Raw genomic sequence first — 17,799 nt, forward strand, 5'->3', positions numbered from 1 at the left:
CTGCTGTGGGAGACGATTTTAGCACCACCGATGGTGCAGTTAGAGTGACTGATAGCACTAATAATGGTGCTATGGTAGATGATGTGGGCACTACTGAAGGTGACCCAAGTGTTGTTCCAGCGGGTTTCGGAAAACTGGACGCACCCGCTTATTGAGTTCTTTGGTGCTATGCGCCATAGGTTTGCTTCACCCGATCCTTTATTCTTTACCTTTTGTGCATTGGGGACAATTGCACAATAATTTGTTGGTGGTGGGGTAAATGGATTGTGAGTGATAGGGTGAAGTCTGAGTAACCCAACTCATAATCCTCTCTTTGGGGTTTTCTTGCCTGTGTTCTTTTTCCCTAAGAGACTGTTTTTAATTTCTGTTGAACCATCATGTGTTAGGAGTGTATGTGTAGAAGCATGAGAAAGAATGAAGCATGATGGAATAATTCTAAATGAAAAATGATACCCGTCTAAAAGTTGTGATATGTGCTAAAATCTGTAGGCTAGAATGAGTTGAATGTGTTGGCTCTCAGTATGACATGATAAAGAACCAACTTGATCTCATGACTTAAGCTAAAACTTGAACCGGGTAGTCTGATAATCTGATAATGAAACTATGTACCAAGAGTGTATAAGAATGGTTGATTGTTCAAATAGTTTTGTGCCGATCTAGAGCTTGCCCCGTTGGTCCTGCTATGATAATCTAGGTTAGACGTTAGGAAGTGATCATAGGCCATTGTTTAAATTAGTCCACTTAAGCCTAAAATGATCTAACCAAATGGTAGCATTATTCCCTTTTGATCCAGCTATTTGAGCCTAAAATTGACCAATTCTTTTGATACACCTAGCTCACCTTCCCTTAAGAACATTGTCTTGGCCCCGGTCCCTCCTTGGACATGTGCACCTCGACTTAGGCCAAAAGCCTAAGTTGAGGGTGGCTAAGCCCAAAATTTACCTTGATCTTGGCCCTGTTCCGACATCGGACATCGTGCACCTCAACTAATGCAAAATGCATAAGTTGAGGGTGGCTATGAAAAAGGAAACCAAATGAAAAAAAGGGTATGAAAAGAGTTTCGTGTTGAAAAGAGGAAAAAGTATGAAAGAGGATGTGACTTTGTTCAAAAGAAGCAAAAGAAAAGTGTGAAAATAAATAAAAGAAAAGAAAGTAAAAGAAAAAGAAGAAAATGAGAAATGAGTCAAAAAGTCAAAAGTCGCATCCTTGGTTGAAGAGAGTTAAGGGAAAGACATTGAGATGAAAAGTTGCCAAAAATAGGTCAAGGAAGAGGTAAATAGCCAATGTAATGTCAAGGAGGGCAGAAAGTCACTACAAAGTACCTTAATGTGACACACCTAACCCTGAGCCGACGTTACAAGCTAAGAAAAGTTCTATAGTGATCCTAACAACTAGTTTGGAGAGTCTAAGCAGTGAAAATAAGGGCAAGCCTATGGTATTGAGCACTAACTGTACTTGAGAGCGTGAGCGTTGAATAAATCCTTGTACTCAAAATCATATTCAATGTGTGAAAAAAGGATTTAGTTTGAAGTAAGGGCACTAGTTACATTGTCAGAAAGTTGGTACCTTGGTGATAACAAAACAGTGTATGTTGTGTGTTGATTAGTCGATCTTTGTCATATTTTGATCCGCATGAGTTAGCTTGTTGAGTCTAAGAGAAAAGATTTGCACTCAAAAAGAGAGTTGGGATAGAGAGCCATGTGATTGCTTGTGGTTGAATTCTTGCTTGTATACAAGTGTCGTTTAGAGTCTTAGTTCGGCGCTTGAGGACAAACAACAAATTTAAGTTGTGGGTGTTGATATACCGTGAGTTTACGGTATTTTTAATACATTTCACTTAAGAGTTGTGTGTGTCTAGAGCCATTTTTTATTGGGATTAATGTGTTTTTATCGTGTTTGCAAGAAATAAGTTCGGACATGGGAGTTAGGAGACAGCTGAAGAAATGTTACAGAAAAAGCCACCTACGGACGTGACTTACGGACCGTAGGTGAAGGGCGTAGATCGATGGGAAAAACCTGGAGGAAAATCAGGGAATTCTTAACTAAGTGTGGAACCACAGTTACAAGTGACGGGCCGTAGATCGACCTACAGGCCATCCTGCAGTTCCATCAAATGCTTCAGAGAAGGTCGTTCTAGTACCTGATTTCAAAAGTCTAAGTATGAAACTATGAAGGAGGATCTACAGACTGTGAATCGAGTCACCATCTGTCCTGCTGATCCGGCGACTGTGGCTGAGAGATTGGAGATTTGTGAAGTTGAAAATTGCCTAAGTCCCAAACCACGGAAGGGACCTATGGATCGTAGGTCAGTCCACGGTCCGTTGGTCAGTCTCGTCAATTACAACCGCGTCCAGAAACTTTATTTCCTTATTTTGTTTCCTTTTTAGTTGTGACTTTTTTTTCTATATATAGGGCATGTAAACCTCATTTTTGGAGGTTAGACTATATTACTTTCATTCTAGTTTTTGGCTTTGGAGATTAACTTGAAATTTTAGCTATTCTTGATTTCCTACATTCGTTTTGAAGATTTTGACTTTGAAATTCAAGTTGAGATTCTGGGTTTATTCTTCTCATTACGTAAGTTCATGATTTCTTCTTCTAAAACTATGAAATGTGTTCTTTCTATTATGGATAACTAAATCCACAACTAGGATTGTGGGAACCATGAGCGATTAACAAAGTATGAATAGTAATTCTTGAATAGTGTTATTGCATGCATTGATAATTCTTTCGTTTAGAAGTCTTTTAAGCGGTTGCAAACGTTAGAACTCGCCTTGTTGCTACTTGCCGGACCAAGAAGGTAGTTAATAAAAAAAGAATTATCAACATAGATTTAGTGTGATACTATCTAATAGTCTACTGTCAATTGGTGCGAGGGTGAAAACTAAGCCATACATTGATGTGATGTCTACTATGAGGTAAAGGTAAGGGTTAGTAAATTATACACACGTAGCCGGACCAAGGTGCGGGGTGAAATTCTCTAGTTGCCGGACCAAGGAATTAGAGATACCTAACTTAACACTTTTCATGTAATACACTAGGAAATGATTACTATTACTAGGATTACCGCGTTATGAGCTTATGGGGAACACGTACACCCTAGTTACTTTCTCTCATTGATAACAACAAAGTTCGAATCCTGCTCACTTTTTACTTAACTACAATCAAGCATTTGTTTCACAAATCCCCCCCCCCCCCACTTACTTGTTTCGGAAATACGTTGGCTAAACGAATATAATTTTAAGTTGAGTTTAAGTCTAAACCATATTCCTCGTGGGATCGATCCCAACCTCCAAGTTGTGTTCTTTACTTGATAACGATCGCTTATACTTCTTTAGGGAGGTGTAATTTGAGCGTATCAATAACCAACATAAGTGACTGAAAAACTACTAAAAACAAATCTCAAACTCATAATATTCACCTCAAGAACTCATCAAATCCCACTATTAAAGATTCAAAAAAGAAACTTCAATAAACTCATCAAGAATCTCAATATATGGATTGGCATGGATGAAAATAACTCAAAAAACACATGTTTGGAGTGAGGGTAAACAAACCCATCACTATGAAAGCTTACATACCTTGTAAAAATCAAATCCTTGGCGAAATTCCTCGAAGATTACAAGTATCTTGAACTTCTCCCTTTTCTCCTTTTGAACTTCTCTCTAAACCCCTAAGCGTGTTTAGGATTGTGTAAACAGATCTAAATCAGTTTACACCCCTAAAATATTACTAAAAATAAGTTAGGCTAGTGGGGTAAGGAAAAGACCAAATTACCCCTCCCTAATTCGGATGGATTTCCTTAATCGGACAGGCTGAAATCAAACGTTCATATAACCCTCATCCGAACTCAAAATTTAGGAAACTCGGTGGCGTTGGAAAGAGGACTCAAATATCTTTCATTTGATATCTCATGGGCCACCTAACTCATCCTGTACTGAAGTTATGGTCGTTTGAAGTTGACTCAAAACTCACAATTTAAGACTAACTTGCAAAATTCTCAACTTCACTCTTTCCAATTTAGTTCTTTCACAAATTTAGCTCCTTCTAAAACCGGGGTGTTACATTTTGGGGTAAGATTCCTTCATAATAATGACTCTATTAGTTCTATTTTATACATATATGCAAAAAAAGTATGCTAATTTTAGAGGTCCACAAAATATATTGATTTGTAGACTTTATTAGGTCCAATTATCAAATGTTGCTTAATTTTGAATTTTGAAGTATCAATTTATTTATTGCGATGATTAGTGTTAACCTCTAGTTGCTTTATCTTCAAATTACACTTTAAGAAATATATTTTTTTAACTAGCAATTAATGAAGTTAATGCTGAAAATCAATTTGTTGGTCTTCCAATAAGTAAATAATTCTTTAAAAAAATTACTTGAAAAATAACTCTCAGAGTCACCTATTAAGATCAACTTTGTTTCATTAAGTAAAGGTAAAAACTTGTATATGATCTTTTGAAGTGTTATTATGATTAAATTTATCAGTGCTTTTAATAACAAAGTGATGATATTTTAAAAGTTCAAGGATGAATTTTATTTTATTTTGAACTATATATAATGTTATTGATTGAGGATAAGACAGTGCATTCAAGTTTCATTGCACCAAAAGGAGAAGACATCAATTAAAGTTCTAATGCACCATAATGATAATAGTTTGATTTCAAGTCCCATCATATTTTGGCCTAAAACATCTTTATATGGATAAGACAATGGTCTAAAGTCACATTGCAATATATTGATGATATAATGATTACTGAGTAAATCAATATGCTCTTGATAAAAAATGTGAAGCCCGTCTCATTGAATATGGCTCCATTTTTTGAAGTCAATGTGATAGCAATAGATTAAAATTCTTAAAGATGACAAGATAATTTTATGATTAAACATATGAATATGGACGGGAAGAGGCAAAATAATAATAGTCATCATTGTGATAATTATTTTAAAAAAATAATATTATGAGTTCTTAAAATGGTGCATCAAAGAGTGAAGGTAATTTTTGTCATCAAATTTGATATGAGAGGTATTGGGCATGCGATTGTTGTGCAAACTAATTTCATTTTATAAATCCTTCATCAAAATAAAGAAATATAATGTGGTGGTGCACTTGTCATTTCAAAAGTGATGTTGAGGTCTGTCATATAAATATGATTTTTTTTAGAGCATGGCAATGAACTTCTAATGAAAATTATGAAGCATGCACATATGATTATAGTCAATTCTTTTAAGAGAATCCGACTTGTGCTATACATCTTGAATGATCAATCATTCTTGAAAATGAATGTGTCAAGAAATGGTGAAAATTTTGAATAATGATCTGCTCATGTATAATTGAATAAATGTCACAATTCATCTCTACAGTATGTTTGAGAGAAAGAAAGAAAGAAATTTTATTTTGGTATAAATGGTCATTGGTCAAGTACTTTTAATACATCACTAATATTGTAGTATGCTTTATTATGAACAACCAAAAGGGAAAAAGAAAAAAATAATTCTTGACCGCACAAATTTATCATTGATATGTACCTCTATACGTCAAATATATTTTTACAGGTATTGAAAAAGAAAAATAAGAAGATATTAATTGAAAAAGTACATTAAGAAACAAGCTTTGCCTATAATGATTTTGACTATGATAATGATACAATAAGTTTCTCCTTGAAGAAAATGTTCACCACATAGACAATGTTATGAAATGTGTGGTAGTATCTAAAGTTTTGTAGAGCATCAGTGAAGTAATGTGCTACTATCCAAAGAAATAAAATTACTTATGATATTGAAATTGTAGTAAGTCTCGAAAGAAACTTTTAAATTTTTTTTAAAAATAATCAAAGAAAAAATTTATATTGAGACTGTAAAATATGAAAAGATTCAAGATCTTTATATTTCTACAATCAAAATAGGTTATAAATATTTACTATTAACATGCCTGCACGATGCACGAATTATATTCAAGAAAGTAATTATAATTTACGTCATAAATAAAGATCGAACATTAATTATACATTTGTCTATATGAAAAATAATTTATTTAAATTAGTATATCAATGAATGAAATTTTTAAAAAGCAATTTTTAGCACTTCTATAAAAAATTGAAGATTTTATGTCTGAATTTATGGTCAACATTATAAATTTTGACTGTTAAAACTAAATTGTACTATGTAAATTGGGGTAGGGAAAGTAATTATCTATGCAAGAAGAAAAATTCAACCAAGTACTATCTATGCAAATAACTCTACTTAAAATTTAATGCTAGAAATATGATGAGATTGTCAAAATTTTAAAAGTTATTTGACTTAAGAAAAAAATTTCATTACCCTATATTATGATACTTCTTGTTTTTTTTTATAAACTTTGCATTTTATTTTCTCAAAATAAGGGAATGGTATGAGAAATTTTGATCATGAATTTATGATAGTGAGTAAAGCAGCTTAAATATTGATACAAAGAATATCTTTTAACCAAACAAATAGGTTTCTTAATATGCAAACGGTATATAGACAATTATTTTATACTAGGTAAATTACCCATGCTTCGCAAGGGATTGGACTTTTTTATTAAGCTTACATATGATCATTCTGTAATATTCGTATTTTCGATACATACACTACATTGTCAAGAACATTTTATCTTAAGGTAAAGCGTTCCTCCGAAATCTTAAGGTGCTATATTTTTTTAATTTTCATTTTTGTTATACAAAAATTATGAGTCATAGAGATTTTAAGTATAATACAGAAGTCTAAGAAAATCTCCCTGGAAATAGTTGGTCAGAAGTAATGAAAATTTTCAAATTCCAAGAAGTTATAAAGAATATCATCAGATGTTAAAAAAGTGACCAAAAAGCGTTGAACAACAACACTCCCAAGTAAAGTGGAACATCACGTCCATACAAGATCATAATTAACTAAATTCAAATGGACGACCTTGGACTCCTTTCTTATGAACTGTAACACCTCACTTTTTGAAAGAACTAGAAATACTAAGAATTGGAAAGAAGCCATTTTTTTTTGGAAATAATCAAATTTGGAAAGTTTGACAAAGTTAAGCTAAGTATGAGTTTTGGGACGACTTCAAATGACCATAAATCCTAGCTCAAAATGAGTTAGGTGTGCTACCAAATACTGTAGGAAATATCTTTGAATTATCTTTCCAACGCCATCGAATTTGCTCAATTTCGAGTTCGTATGAAGGAGGTGTCCATTCGAAGTTGGGCTGTTTATATAAGGAAAGTCAAAACCGGATTTTAGAAGGGTATTATGGTCTTTTCACTACCCAATTAATTAAATTCATTTTTGGTAATTAAGTTGGGGACAAAACTGATTGGATTCAGTTTACGCTTCATAAAAATAAGTTAGGGTTTTGAGAGAAGAGAAAAGAAGAGGAGAAAACAGGAGAGGATCAAGGCGCTTGTCAAAGTTCTTGAGTTTTTTTGCGGATTTTCGTCATTGGTTTGATCCCTAAGAGGTATGTAAGCTTCCATAGTTTTGGGTTTGTTCACCCACACGCCAATCATGTTAATTTCAACATTAAATTCGTTCTAGAAAGATGAAGGTTTGATGTTCTTGAATTGTATTCTTTAAATTGGCTTCCGTTTTTGAGTTAAGATGAGATTGATGAGTTCTTGAGGAAATCGAATCGATTTTAGAGTTTTCTTTGATTAGATTTTGGGTACATATATTGGGTATCTGAATCTAAAGAGAAATTGAGAAAAAGAATCGAATCTAGGCGAATTGGGGTTAGAAAACGAGGAAGAAAAAAATCGGACAAGGAATAGGTACCAGGTCCGTGACGCGGACCTGTTCCTTCAGTGTGAAAATTTTCACTCCGCATCGCGGAGAGATCGCGGACATCACTGTTTCAAAAATTATTTTGACCAAACATTTTAATTCATCTCTGCGTCACGGACTTGCTCCCCATACATTGTTTTTCAACCGTTTCTCATGTTTAACTATCTAAAAACACTCCTAAACATCACGAGATCTTTCTTATCACAAATCACAACTTTGAATTCATAAATCAAATTCAAGGTAGAGCTAAGAGTCAAGTTTTGAGAGTTCTTTCAAACATTTTTGAGAAAGTCCCTTTGAGTCCTTTTGAGGAGTCTTCTACAATTTGTAATAACTTATTTTAAGACTCGATTAAGTGAGTATGAGAATGAGGAGAAAGTATTTATGAGTCTACTTTATCATCACGAGATCCTTCATATCATGAATCATAACTCTTGAATTCATATTTCACATTCAAGAGAAAGTTAATTATAGTAGAGTTCAAGAAAGTCTTTGAGTTCAATTGTGAATCCTTTGAGATCAACTATCGATTTGAGCTAAGTTTTGAGGAAGTAAGTATAAGAATGAGAAGAGTCGGATACATGAGTTCCATATTGTTATGTAGACCCTCGAGTCGAGTCGTTCATACCTATAAATTCCTCATGAACTTCAAAAATTGAGTACATTTGAGAGAAGTAGTATATTCAGGTTCTAAGTCTTGAGTATTGAGTTCCTAACTCTTCTTAAATTATATTCCTAATCATGTAACTATTACATATTACCCATGAAGTCCTTGAGATGAGTAGTTCATGCCCATAATTCTGCATGAACCATATGAGTCGAGAAATCTTAAGATGAAGAGTATCATTGAGTCCTTGATTTGAGTTGTTTATGGCCATAATTCCGCATGAACCTTATGAGTTGAGAATTCTTAAAATGAGTAGTATCATTGAAGTTCTTGAGTTCCCAGTATCGAGTTCTTTGCATGGTTATTGAAAACCTTGAATTGAGTCGTTCACGTCCATCATTCGGCATGAAACTTATTTTGAGAAGTCTTTTACAACTTTTTCTAAACTTATTTTAAGACTTGAGCACTTGAGTTGAGAAAGAGTAGAGTCGAGTTTATTTTCCTAAAAATGATATATGGGAACTATGTATTCCCAATAGTAAATGTTTTCACATTTAAAAGAAGAGGAAACTGAGATTTCCAAAAGAGTTTTAACGCAGGTGAGTAACATCTCTTTTTAGAAAATAGATTTTGAGTAATAATATGAAACCAGAGAAAGTTACGTTTTTAAACATATGAGCTGAGTATATTTTGGGAGTAGTATTGAGCACCGTTATGGGGGAGAGTTGATACAACTCACAGCACCATAAACCATGTAGCCGACGTGGGTAGAATGGATCATACTTTTTAGATGATTCCTTAGTATTTTTTAGCACAGACTAGTGGATCCACTTAGTTTAGAGGTCTTATACCTTGGCAAAGTATAGGACAATTCTGGCAGCGTGGGCGAGACGATGTATCATCACATAGCTCATAATGATAGTTGTTGATTAGAGAAACTCCCCAGAGTTATATTGTATTTTTATATACACACTGAGTATTATTGTATTTTCCAATACATTGAGTTGCTATCTACAGTTTTACAACTTTCCATATATATTGGATCTTTTACTATTGCTTTATCCTTTAGTATCATGAGTTGAGTATTTTGAGTTGAGTATCTTGAGTTGAGTATCTTGAGTTAAGTACCTTCGAGTTGAGTATCTTGAGTTGATCTGTGCTTCATTGTGTCAAGTAACTTATTATTGAGTTTCACTGAGTTGAGAACCTTATTACTGAGTTGAGTATCTTATCCTTGAGTACTTCTGAGTTGAGTAAGTTTGAGTAGTTTCGAGTATCCTTGAGTATTCCTTGAGTTGAGTAAGTTTGAAAAGAGATAAGTATGTTTCCTTTTTATCATTTTCAAGCTTATGTTATGCTTTAGAATTCCCCTTACATGCTCGTACATTCCACGTACTGAGCTATTTGGCGTACATCGTTTCATGATGAAGATACAAGTATTCAGGGTCATTAACAGGAGCTTCTTGATACCACATGGAGTTCGAGTTAGCTATGGTAAGCCTCCTTGCTTCCGGAGGGTTCCACTTTTACTTCCAGTTATATCAGTTGTTAGGAGGTCGTGGGTCTTGTTCCAACATCTATCTTTGTCATTTAGAGGCTTCATAGATAGACTGTAGAGTTTTAGAAGTTTGTTCATTTATTTTATTAAATGTTTTAAAGACTTAAGTTGCCTATTTTATGGCTTTGTAATTGAGTTCCATAAATTTTTATTCAGTTTTTAAGGTTTGTATGCTTGAGTTAGTCTTCCGCTTGTAGTTTGCCAGGATGAGGGTTCGCTTGGGAACCAACAATGGTTCTCGAGTGCCGGCCACGTCCAGGGTGTAGGCTTGGGTCGTGACATGAACCTCCATCAATCTCTTTTTTATTAATGTATGCCATATCAAGTATATGCTAAAAATTACCTAAAAATTGTTATTATCATAAATGTTTTTTTGTCATTGTCTCTATATAGTCATTACTATTTTTAAGGTTTCATATCACCGGCCCCAAGTTTTTTGAATTAAACCATAGTTATTGTTATGGTTATAGTATGTAGTTACAAATAATTAATGCAATTGTAAACCAAGCAGTAGGTGGCATCTGAATGTTCACAACGGGATATTCTTAACCAAAATTTTGACACATAACATATTAAAATCTCACAGTATAATTTTGTGAGCACTTGAACTCACAAATATCCAAAAATAATAATAAAGACGAGCTTACTTTCCTAACAATCAAGAAGAAAAAGACATGTTGCTTAATATATTTTTCAAAAAGATAGTCTTTCGGATTGTATCCAAATTTACAGTTCACAAATTTAATTGAAGAAGCCAAAAGAAAGAGTTATTACTTCTTTATCAAAAAATGAAAAAACTTGATCAAAAGAATAAGTTATCACTTAAAAAAAAGATCTTTAATGACAATTAATAGCTTAATTGTCGCAAAATATATATTTACAGAGGCAATTGGTCCCTAAAGTCTATAGCAACATTGAATCTAATGACAATTAATTAATGTCAGTAAAGACTGTAGCACTGTTCGTGAACCTTCATATTTATTGCCAGTAAATATTATTTTTGTTATAGTGTATTTTGGACATTTGTTATTTTCACGAAAACTTGATATCTTATTATGCCCAACAATAAGAGAAGAAGAAATATGACAAATTTGTTAACTTACGATAAAAGATGTGGACTAATTGTCTCGATAAAATATTTTAGGAATAGTGCAATAGCATACAAAATATTCGTACCTAAGAAAAAACCATCAAAATAATATACTAACTGTGGTAAGCAAGAGAGCAATCATTTTGGTTCTTTTTACAAACTTCATTCATTGGTTCTGTATGAGTTATCAGATATTTGTTGTTGTGTGCTATCAAATATAGCACAACCCATAACCAATTTTCCCAAAAAGTATATGAAGAAAATATGTAGAAAGGGACAAAGGAGAAGATAAATTTTCAATCATCCTCACTGGAATTTTGAACATAATTCAGAAAAAGTCACCAAAATAGCAAAAAGAAATTGCAATAGATACATGAATCACTATGACTTATAATATAAAATTAAGCTTCATGAAATAGGATCAAGAAAACTTTGAGGAATGAAACACACTTCATAAGAAGCTTAATTAATGTATTTGAATTCGAAAAAAACATACAAATAATAGGTGCAAAATAAAAGATTTGTTTACTAAAGAACCATTGTAATGAATTCAACCATCAACAATTTTAGCAGCATTAAGAGTTGTGCACTGAGAGGTCCAAGAGTAGTAATGCCGCATTGCAATTGAAATCAATTTTCTTTGTTTATATGAAGAAACCTATAGAAAGGGACAAAAGAGAAGATCAATTGTCGATCATCCTTGCTGAAACTTTAACAGAGTTAGAAAAAATCACAACCTTTCATAAAAGTCACAATTTTTATAATAGTCGCAAGTCTTCATAAAAGTCACAACTTTTCATGAAAAGGGAAGGCTAGTTTTGGAAATAAATAAATTTAAAAGGAAATCCTGGTTTGTGATGGCGCCATATAGGCGGGCCTAGGGTTCTCTTTTATATAAATATATGATATGATAAATCTATGATTACTTAATAAAAAAACAATTTAGTATAGGGTCATTATGTGTCATTGAAATTAAAGTCATGTCAGACAGAAGGATGAGCCAAATGAAGAATGGAAACAATTTACTATAAGCAACCTTTATTCCTGCAGATTTTCCTTTCTTCATAAGTTTATCAATCAGTAATACAATCTTTTAAAATTTAATATAAAATTTGGTGTAGTCGATGAGTCAAATAAAAATGACACATAAATTACTTCTATAAATTATTTACATTATCTAATAACTTCTATCCTCTTGTTTCTTTATTTTTTTTCAAAATTTTAAGAATATTTGTAATGATTGTGTGTTCTTTTTAACTAGATGAAAATCATGAATATAGTTTTAATTTTTGGCTCTTGTATGCCCATATTTTATTATTCACAGATGTCGTTTGTAGATTATATTGGGTATATTATTGTAATTTTAACAAATAATTTAAGTTCAACTAATAATTAAACCTTTTTTAGAACTAATTTTTTTTTAGTTTCAATTGTCTCATGATATTTTACGTATAATTTAAAAATATTTGATTCGTTTCAATATTTTTTTGATTTTTATATAAAATATTTTAATTTTTTTTGTCTTTCTGTTATTTGTACTCAACGTTTTTAGTATTACATATTTATTTGTATATCATTATAAATATTTCATTAATATTAACACGTACTCAACATTTTGAGTATTATATATTTACTTTATCTTATTGGTTAAATTATTTAATGAATAAATAACCTCACACCAAGTATAATAAATACAGTTTTTTCCACAAACAACAATCAAATATTCTCTTATACGTAGATGTTAGAGAAATAATGAAATGAAACAATTAATAATCATCTATTTTTTTTTACAACTGAGATAATTGTAACGATCTGTTTCGGTTATTAAGACTAGGCAAATGATGAAAGAATTTGAGCCAGAAAAATTTTCGGGTAGTGACTTGAAATTTTAGGCTAGGTCAATCTCAGACGAAATCCGAACTATATGAAAGCTAGGTCCATCCAAGAATGGGTGGGATGTAATGTAGAGGATAGGTTGATATTTTCTTGTATCCAAGACATTAAGGGATTCACAAGGCTTTACAGAATCAAATTCGAATGAGTAAAACTCTCAAAATCGAACTTGGCATGAAGGGAATATTTTGGGACATCAAGGAAAGAAGATATATTGTGAAAACTGGACTTTTCAGGGATTTCCGAGTCATTGAAGTTTACATAGTCTTCTATAGCGATAGGCTTCCACTATAGCCGCCATGATTAAGCGCCATAGCGGGGATAAAACTGCTATAGCGGGGATAAAACCGTTATAGCAGGGCTCATGCCATTATAGTGGGTAAGAGTCTCTATAGCAGGGTAAGTCGGGATGTTATGCAAAAAGGATTCAAAACCTCCTATTTTATGTACTATTTTTCTTGAGATTGAGAGGGGTGACTTTGTGTTGTTTGTACTTGATTTTCCACATAATTAGTCGATAAAGATAAGTTTGTTACTCCCCAATCTTGTAATTTGATTCTTAAGCTTTAGAATCTAAGATATAACTTTTGGGGGAGGGTTTTGACTTGATTCAATGATGGAAAAAGTTTTGGGTTAGTTAGAATGATCATAAATTGGCATGGGTAAAATTTGGTTTTTAATCTGGGTATATTTAAGCCATTTTTATTGATTGTTGTGTTTATTTATTATTTTAGACAAAAAACAAACCAAGACACTAAAAAGGAGAGTGCTCGAGTTCTTTATAGCGTCCAAGCTTGATTCGAGGTAGATAATGGTTGCATGTTTTCCAATTTATGCATATATGCATGCCTATTGCTTTAAAGTATCATTGTGGAATGCGTGTTGGGAAAATATAGGGAGAATATAAAGTGACTTCATGTTGATAATCTCATGCAACAAACTTGTTTACTTGTGGTTTCAAGTGGTATTGTTCATTGTGATTGTGATTATGCATGATTGTTGATTGGCTCGGGTACCACACCGGCAGAGGAATAGGTTGACCCGGATACCACGCCTAATATAAATACTAATTCTAGTTGGCTCGAGTACCGCATCGATACACTAATAATTTATTTGTGGGTTCCTTAAAAGAACCGAGTATGTGGATTATTGTTCCATGAGTGAACTGAATTTACTTTTTTTATAATGTGATGTATGTATGTTGCATCCTTGAACAGTCCGGGTTATTTAAAAAGTGATTTGGACTCAGGTATGACTTGTAGGTGATCATGTGAGACATGTTTCATACGTATGTTAACTCAAGAAGAGGACTCGGGGTCAACCTTAGAGTTGCTCAAATTCTTGCTCACATGATCACTTATTCATTATCTTGTGCATGTACCCTTTTTATAAGGTTTGTTAGCTTCTTTTTTTCCTACTCTTCAGTTATTTATTTATTTATTATTATTATTATTAGTATTTACTTTAAATATTCATATTCATGACTCATATCTAATTACTTATTCAATTGTTGCACTCTTAATATTCATAACTCTCATATTTTCATATTCATAACCTTCAAATATTTAATCTAAAACATTAAGTTAACTTTTGGTATTCCTTCATTTTATCTATATAAATTCATTTTTTTGTTTCATGAAATCCTTACCCAAGGTTAGCATTTTCATTTAGTAAATGGTTGGATACGGGAGAAGGAGTCTATAAGAATTCAGAAAATTAAGTACTAATTTGTATTAATTTTTTCATCTATATTATTATTGATCAAAGACTTAAGAAAGATGTACACACTATATTTTTTCTTTCTCTATTTTTTTTTGTTTGTTTTTTCTCAATTAAACTTCTTGATCTAGTTTCCATTGAATGTTTTATTGTCGTAAGTCTATACTCTTATAAATTTGGGCTTAAATTAGCCATTTGTGACTTTATTAAACGTTTACTAACTATAAACCAAAGTTCAAAAGTTACAGTTTGTTGCTTAAAAAGAATTAATTTGAAACATCAAAATACACCCTTAATTTGGTATTTTTTGGTCATAGTGTTAAAGATTTATTTGTAGTTATTGCATTTTATTACTCATTATATACAAGTTTTCATAGAATTTTAGTCATTCTAGCATATGTATGAAAATTCACATAGAAACTAGTCCAGTGAATAACTATACAGTTTAATTTATTTAACTATCCGACAAATCAACAATTAATTGTATTTTCCTCTTTAACAACTAATAATACATTATCAGTTCACACTTTTGTCGTTTTTCCTAAAACCTCCACTTTAGTAATTACTAAGTGTCAAAAAATATAATAATGACAAAGTTTAGTCTATTTTATGGTTTGTGTTTGTTCCTAAGAATCACCCTATTGCGATAATCTAAAATAATTAATTAACTACATGGTGTTGTTCTTCCTTTACATATATAAATACAGTAGTCTTTGCGAACGTGTGTTGCACGTTTAACCCAAACGATAATGTACTTATTTCATCTTCTACACAACTAATAAAATTTAAAAGTTCATAAATTAATATGTGCAATATAAAAAATTTGTTGTAATGAAATAAGAGATTCTTACCAAATAAATATAACGAATCATCGAACTTATCACATATAATTATAATTATAAAAAAAATCACCATCTTGAAAGGAGGAAGAAGAACTTTGGATTTTTAGTTTGTTTGAATACTTCTTTATAAGGGAAAGCGCTCCTATCTAGGGTGTTTCTCCCTTGTATTTTTCGGTGGAAATTCATTCTAAATTGAGGCAAATCAGCTTTTTTTTTTATATGAGGAAGATGAACTTTGTTAGTTTATTTGAAAAACTTTCTTACAAGGGAAGCGGTCCTAACCAGAGTGTGTGTTTCTACAATCTCTTTTAGGAAAGTGGTTCATTTAGTTCGATTGACAAATCACATTTCATATGCAAGAAAAAAAATGTTTTGATTATTTGTTTACTTGAAAACATAGAAAGCACTTCCGATAAAAATGTTTCTCCATTCTCTTTAAGGGAGACAATTTATTTGGGTCCGATCGATAATTCACCTTCCTTATAGGAGGAAAGGACCTTTGAATTCCTAGTTTATTTAAAAACTTACTAACATGGGAAAGTGCTCCCGGCCAAATTGTTTATAAAATTCCTTTTTAGGGTGGGGATTCATTTTTGTTTAATTAGAAAATTACCTTTATTAAAGCAATCTTGATCATAGTGTTCCTCTTTTCTCGAGCTCAAACCAGAAATATTTGAATAAAAGTTTAGGGGTTACATCCAATCAGGATCCATTTGGTATATATATGATAATACAAACTCAATTAATTTAGATTTATCTTGTGTATAGTCCATTGATGAGGAAGAACTCTTGATTAGAGGTTACTCATTCTTAGAGTTCAAATACGAGACTTCTACATAAGAGTGGATGAATAAATTCAGACTTAGTGCTTTATATATTTTTTAAGAAATTGTTTTGATACTTTTTTTGTTTGCTTATCTTCCATTTTACCAAGTTTGTATAGATTGAAATTGTCACGATCCAGACCGTCGTGATTGGCACCCACACTAACTCTCCAGTGGGAGAACCACTACTACAACTCAAACCAAGCAACTAAACCAAAACTAGGGCATTTAAGTACACGAAAGCAGGAAAATACTAAGGAAAGAAATAGAATTCCCATAAACTCTAACAAAAGTCTAACAATAATAAACTAACAATGCGGAAGTGATGCCTAGAAACTGAAGGTCAATGTACCAAAACATCTAACAATGAACCAAGTCTAAACAGGAAGGGATATAACCCCAACTAATGTACGATTAACTAATAGAACTTTCTAAGTCCGAAATGTGGACATAGACGAAAGGAGAACTCATGGAAGCCGAGAAGAATTGGCTTACCCTCGAATTCCAATGACGATCACTGATCTCCTAAGCGAGGTCTGTCAGTAGCTGCTTGAATATGCCATGCACGCAATAAAAATAAGAGCAAGTACAGTATCAGTACACAACCATAGTGTACTGGTAGGATCACACGGTTATCCCACTAAGTACAACATACATAAGTCATCACAACAATATAATCACATGCATATAACGAACATATACAATATTATCAACATTTACTAACAATGAACATCTTCAAATTTCTCAAGATACACAGTTATATCAAATCATTGGTCCTTTCATGGAACCCAAATCCAAACAGTTAGCATACTGGAACGTGGTACCCGATCCAATGATTATGCCAGAACGTGGCAACCGATCCCATAATTATGCTGAAACGTGGAAACCTATCCAAGTTAGTTATGCCGAAATGTGGCAACCGATCCATTTAACACACCACAATCACAATCACAAGTATATCCTCAAGAACATACAATTAAGTCATGATTTCATGGTAACCATCATTCATCTATCTCATTTACAACAAGTGTGATCAATAATACAACATTCATACATATACATGTATCATAATGAAGCAAGAACAAACATACATCACACAATCATAAAATCACAACCATCACCTACCTCAAAACAAGCTTGAAACCCTAAGAAACTTAATCCTTCTCTTTTCGAATTCGTTCTGCTAGTTCTTGGTCTACAAACAATCAATATAGTACGGCAATCAATAAACATTCACTAATTACCCGAATTGCTAACAAATTTATGAACCCTAGATCATACCCATGATCCCAAGTATCCAAAATAGGGCTGTTTCCACCATAGAATCTCGATCAAAATCCTCCCCCATCATTAATTACCCATTTTATTACGTTCTACGGATCAAAAAATGGATTCGGGGAGTAAAAAGCTTACCTTTAGCCTCAAGAATGGTGGAAAACTGTCAAGAGTCGAATGGGGTTCGTTTCTTA

Source organism: Solanum verrucosum, unplaced genomic scaffold, assembly GCF_900185275.1.
Source record: "Solanum verrucosum unplaced genomic scaffold, falcon-dt-bn FXZP01000209.1, whole genome shotgun sequence".
In the NCBI taxonomy this organism is placed as follows: Eukaryota; Viridiplantae; Streptophyta; class Magnoliopsida; order Solanales; family Solanaceae; genus Solanum; species Solanum verrucosum.